The 6000-nt window shown below is 56.2% G+C and overlaps 1 protein-coding gene across 1 annotated transcript in view; it reads right to left on the reverse strand.

Annotated features, from left to right (window-relative positions):
* LOC144823427 (lysozyme g-like) overlaps positions 1-3240 on the reverse strand; it is a 249141-nt gene extending 245901 nt beyond the window's left edge. The window contains exon 1 of the mRNA XM_078681972.1: positions 3116-3240. The gene's annotated coding sequence lies outside the window, so the exon portion shown is untranslated. The remainder of the gene's footprint in view (positions 1-3115) is intronic.
* Positions 3241-6000: the final 2760 nt, after the last annotated feature.

Raw genomic sequence — 6000 nt, forward strand, 5'->3', positions numbered from 1 at the left:
AAGCTGCAGGGAGTAGGAGTGTGAATGTTCGTACTTGTGTTGTTACTATCATTGGCGGTGCTGGCGGGGGCAGTGTGTGGCAGAAGCTGCAGAGGGTAGGAGTGTGAATGTTAGTGCTTGTGTTGTTACTATCATTGGCGGCGCAGGCGGGGCAGTGTGCTGCACCAGCTGCAGAGGGTAGGAGTGTGAACGTTAGCACTTGTGTTGTTACTATCATTGGTGGTGCTGGCGGGGGCAGTGTGCGGCACAAGCTCAGAGGCCTCCTGACGAGAGCCCTGGCACTTTTTGTTTGCAAATCAAGCACTTACCTTCAACAATACTCAGTCTGAACATCCCTCCCACCAAAGCATCATAAAGGTGAATATACAGAGGTAAGTCTGGATTTACGACTGACAGCACGTCCACGTACCCCGGTGAGGTCTATAACTTCAAGGTACACAGATGTGTTCAGGATATTAAATCTATACTTATTTATATGTCAGTTTTCACCGTTTCCTGGTGGTCCATGTTCTGCCGTCAGAAGCCTTTTACTCTGATATTTGTGACCCCAATATTCTCACCCCCCCCCCAGCAGGGATAGTTTACAGCTGTGCTGTGTATGCCCCTGTGAGAGTCCATCGTGAGATCCTTCACACGAGCACCATGTGAATTTGAACTTTACAAGCACACGCTGCACGTCTCATATGTGTCACTGTGACGTATGCCGCACGTCTCACATGTGTCACTCTGACGTATGCCGCATGTCTCACATGTGTCACTGTGACATATGCTGCACGTCTCATCTGTCACTATGACGTATGCTACACGTCTCACACGTGTCACTGTGACATATGCATGTACAATGTTACCTGACACGTGATTTACCGCAGCTCGGGCAGCCTGGAGAATGTACAGGACTCTGGGGCATATTAACAAGGGCCGGCGATAAATATCGCAAAGCGCTCTTAGCGCTTGCATTTTTATCGCCGGCTATCTCTGGAATTTATCGCCCGTTAGCGTGTTATCAACAACGCGCATTGCAGAGGCGATAAAAATTCCAGAGATAGTGTGAGTATTGCCGTTTTCCATGGTGGAAAACTGCGATATCCTAGATGAGAGGGTCTGTGGGGCATATTACCTAGGAGGGCGATAGGCGAATATCGCTGCATTAGCGGGCGTTTTCGGCTGCTAAGCAGCGATAATCCTATCGCCCTATTCACAAGCTATCGCTAACAGCAGTTAGTGACAGCTTGTAGACGATAGCGAGCGGTTTGGGGCCCGCTTTGCATGTCAGCGATATTTATCGCTAATGACATGTAAAGTGGGCGTACCCAACCCGTTAGCGACTGTAAGGAGTCGATAACGACGCTATCGCCTATTAGCAAGGCAGGCGTAGCAATGGAAATATTTGCGCTAAGCGCAAATATCTGCAAATACTAACGCCTGCTCAGACCAGTTCTTAGCCATGTTATCCAATGGGAGGTGGATAACATGGCTAAGAGCATTTCGTCGCTAATGCGTGAATATCGCTATAATCTCAGCGATATTCACGCAGCTCGCTGCTATCGCCTGGATTTTTATTGCTTTTGAGAAAAACCTTGCTAATAGCAAGTTATCTCAGCGTTAAAAAACGGAGATGCGCGGCGAGAAAAATATTGCCGCTAAGCCTATTTAGCGATAAATATCGCTATTTGTTGGTAATATGCCCCCTGGGTTCTTAGCAAAAGAATCCACCCCCATGTTAAGGATGCCGTAGTCAGGAATATAACAGACGTTCATTTCCTGCGTTGAGGCATACTTAACGCGATTTATATAATCGCTTCCCTTCCTTGTTAATATCGCGACGCTGCCTTCGCGATATTTTCCCTGGTCGGTTTCACAGCCACGCCTACTTTGCATCTCATTAGCGATGCAAAGGGAGGCGTGCTGGAAACGATGGCGTGTCTTTGCTGATGAGGCGATCATTTTATAGCGCCGCCTTGTTAATACATTGAACATTTCAAAAGCTTTAGAAGAGGTCACAGCAAAGAGTTTATAAATCTGTGAAGTTAAGAAACATTAGTCGTGGGTTTTATTTCCCGCCCCCTGCGCAATCAGGAGTATCTTAAAATCATGTCATAAAACCTCTTCCTTCTGCAGCGGACACATGTAGAAGCCGAGGAGCGGGAAACGATGCGCTGGATTCTATTAAAGCAGCGCCCCCCCCCCCCCTGTCATTGTTGCCAACCTTTGACCTCTCTGAATCCACAACAATGTGCAGTAGGAGGCAGTGTTAAAGGCTCAGCGCCCTTCCCTGTTCATCTGGGGGGAGCGCACTGAGGTCTCCGCTGCACCCCTCCTTCCAGCGCCAAGTGCCAGAGTGTGGGCGCGTTGGCGCTTGACTCCATCGGCCGCTCCTGGAGCCGGTGGGACCCAAAGTGACCCAATCTGACCCCAGTCCTGGCCCATCTCGGCACGTCATCATTACCCCAGTGACGTCAGAACCGTCCGAGGCACACGCACACCCAGACACGTGACCCCACCCAGAATGGGTTTGGGGTGTCCTACCCCCGTGCCCCTGCAAACAAGCATCAAAGTAAACTCAAGTCGGTGGAAGGCAACCGAGGTTGCGGTGCCACTGCACCAGTCGCACCGCTGATAACTGGGCCCCTGGGATAAAGCAGCGCGGACCAGGCATTGGATGGGGAGTTCAAACCTCCGGCCTATTTCCAAATATGGCATAAGGAGAGCCGTGCAGGGATGTAGCAATAAAGCCCTGGCATAAGGAAAGTCCATATGGGGTTTTAGCTCAGCAGTCCTGGCATAAGGAGAGGGTATGCAGGGCTGTAGCAGGAGAGCCCTGGCATATTAAGAACCCTACATAAGTCATTCTTCAGCCCCTCGGTGCCCCCGGCCCTGGTGCCCGCAGACCCTCAGCAGCTGGTGCCGGAGCCCTGGCACCGCAATAACGCAACAACGAAGAAATATCAGAGTCTGGTCTCTGGGGGAGGCCGGGCTTCAGGGCGCTCCACGCCTCGAGGCACACTCGGCCAGGGTGGGAGGGGGGTCCTACAGGGGCGAGTGAGGGGGCACAGAGAGGCCCTGGCAGTAGTGGGGGATGGGGGGGCCCCCTCCATACTCGAGCAGTCCGTCTTACCGTCCCCGGGCCGGGGGGTGCTGCTGAGGGGATGAGCTCTCCTCCTGGTGCGCTCCGCGCTGCCGCCTCCTCTTCCAGGCGCTGAGTGACTCCAGCGCTTTCACTTTCACATGTTGCCTCAGGTGCCCTCCCGCCCCCGCATCCACCTGTCCCTCCTCCCTCCAGGGGGGGGGGGGGCGTACCTGGCTCTCACCCGTCCTCGCCTGAGGGAGGGGCTCCCTCCCCCTCTCTGCCTTGGATGCTTCCACTGGAGGAGCCCACCCACTGGGGGGGGGGGGGCGGACGGGAGGGTCTGCGTCAGCTGCAGGTGTCCTCAGTGTGTCTCTTCCCGGACACGCCCCCTTTTGATCCCCAGCATCTCTTGTGGGTGCTTCGAGGCTCCGACGGGCGAGGCTGGGTCACCAACCCGTCCGCCCGGTTAGTTGTCTTCTTTTTTATTACATTGTTTTTAGATTTACAGCGCCGACATGTCCCAAGGGTAGGGTGACCAGGCGTCCCCGTTTTTCACCAGCTGTCCCAGCAAATTTCAAGAAATTGAGCTCATGTCCCCGTTTTTGGAGAGGGTCGACTGAAAACGGTGGGAGGTGTTTTTTTTATGTTTTACAAAGCAGGGAAAGTTAGCAGTTGTTTCAAGACAGCATTTTAATTAACAGGTACGCTACTGGGCTTAACAATTGCATTTTATGTATGTTCTTAGTGCCTGGTCTGTAATTCTCTGCTGAGGGTCGCTCTCATCGCTTGAAGTAAAATTGTAGTCCTTCTATTTTTGTGAAATGTCCCAGTTTTTGGCTTTAAAATTCTGGTCACCCTACCCAAGGGCACAAGAGCGCTTTACAAGATAACCCTGCAGGAGCATTGGCAACGCTTTGTGTGAGCTGCAGGGTGTGCGGCTTTAAACGCCCCCTGACCCTCAGGGTGGTAATATGTGGCTATTTTACACGCATTCTTTCACAGTTTGCTGTGAGCTCTGTAAACAGGGAATTTGTATTAAACCGTAAGACAAGTAATGGGCTATAATAATTGGTTCTCTGTGGAAAAAGGAAAGGTGTATTAATGAAGTAGGTAAGACTGTGACACCCAGAAGAGAGGCGCTCTGCTTTCTTAAAAACAAATTCAGCCCGGAGGAGGGAGAGGCTGGAGGAGGGAGAGGCTGGAGGAGGGAGAGGCTGGAGGAGGGAGAGACTGGAGGCGGGAGAGGCTGGAGGAGGGAGAGGCTGGAGGAGGGAGAGGCTGGAGGAGGGAGAGGCTGGAGGCGGGAGAGGCTGGAGGAGGGAGAGACTGGAGGAGGGAGAGGCTGGAGGAGGGAGAGACTGGAGGAGGGAGAGACTGGAGGAGGGAGAGGCTGGAGGCGGGAGAGGCTGGAGGAGGGAGAGGCTGGAGGAGGGAGAGTCTGGAGGAGGGAGAGGCTGGAGGAGGGAGAGCCTGGAGGCGGGAGAGGCTGGAGGAGGGAGAGGCTGGAGGAGGGAGAGGCTGGAGGAGGGAGAGGCTGGAGGAGGGAGAGGCTGGAGGAGGGAGAGGCTGGAGGAGGGAGAGACTGGAGGCGGAAAAGACTGGAGGAGGGAGAGACTGGAGGAGGGAGAGGCTGGAGGCGGGAGAGGCTGGAGGAGGGAGAGACTGGAGGAGGGAGAGGCTGGAGGAGGGAGAGCCTGGAGGTGGGAGAGGCTGGAGGAGGGAGAGACTGGAGGCGGAAAAGACTGGAGGAGGGAGAGGCTGGAGGAGGGAGAGACTGGAGGAGGGAGAGGCTGGAGGAGGGAGAGACTGGAGGAGGGAGAGGCTGGAGGAGGGAGAGGCTGGAGGAGGGAGAGGCTGGAGGAGGGAGAGGCTGGAGGAGGGAGAGGCTGGAGGAGGGAGAGGCTGGAGGAGGGAGAGGCTGGAGGAGGGAGAGACTGGAGGCGGAAAAGACTGGAGGAGGGAGAGACTGGAGGAGGGAGAGGCTGGAGGAGGGAGAGACTGGAGGAGGGAGAGGCTGGAGGAGGGAGAGGCTGGAGGAGGGAGAGACTGGAGGAGGGAGAGGCTGGAGGAGGGAGAGGCTGGAGGAGGGAGAGGCTGGAGGAGGGAGAGGCTGGAGGAGGGAGAGGCTGGAGGAGGGAGAGGCTGGAGGAGGGAGAGACTGGAGGAGGGAGAGACTGGAGGCGGAAAAGACTGGAGGAGGGAGAGACTGGAGGAGGGAGAGGCTGGAGGAGGGAGAGGCTGGAGGAGGGAGAGACTGGAGGAGGGAGAGGCTGGAGGAGGGAGAGGCTGGAGGAGGGAGAGGCTGGAGGAGGGAGAGGCTGGAGGAGGGAGAGACTGGAGGAGGGAGAGGCTGGAGGAGGGAGAGGCTGGAGGAGGGAGAGGCTGGAGGAGGGAGAGGCTGGAGGAGGGAGAGACTGGAGGAGGGAGAGACTGGAGGCGGAAAAGACTGGAGGAGGGAGAGACTGGAGGAGGGAGAGGCTGGAGGAGGGAGAGGCTGGAGGAGGGAGAGACTGGAGGAGGGAGAGGCTGGAGGAGGGAGAGGCTGGAGGAGGGAGAGGCTGGAGGAGGGAGAGACTGGAGGAGGGAGAGACTGGAGGAGGGAGAGCCTGGAGGCGGGAGAGGCTGGAGGAGGGAGAGCCTGGAGGCGGGAGAGGCTGGAGGAGGGAGAGGCTGGAGGAGGGAGAGACTGGAGGAGGGAGAGGCTGGAGGAGGGAGAGACTGGAGGAGGGAGAGGCTGGAGGAGGGAGAGGCTGGAGGAGGGAGAGGCTGGAGGAGGGAGAGGCTGGAGGAGGGAGAGACTGGAGGAGGGAGAGACTGGAGGCGGAAAATACTGGAGGAGGGAGAGACTGGAGGAGGGAGAGGCTGGAGGAGGGAGAGACTGGAGGAGGGAGAGGCTGGAGGAGGGAGAGACTGGAGGAGGGAGAGGCTGGAGG

This window comes from Lissotriton helveticus, chromosome 1_1 (assembly GCF_964261635.1).
Source record: "Lissotriton helveticus chromosome 1_1, aLisHel1.1, whole genome shotgun sequence".
Taxonomy (NCBI): Eukaryota; Metazoa; Chordata; class Amphibia; order Caudata; family Salamandridae; genus Lissotriton; species Lissotriton helveticus.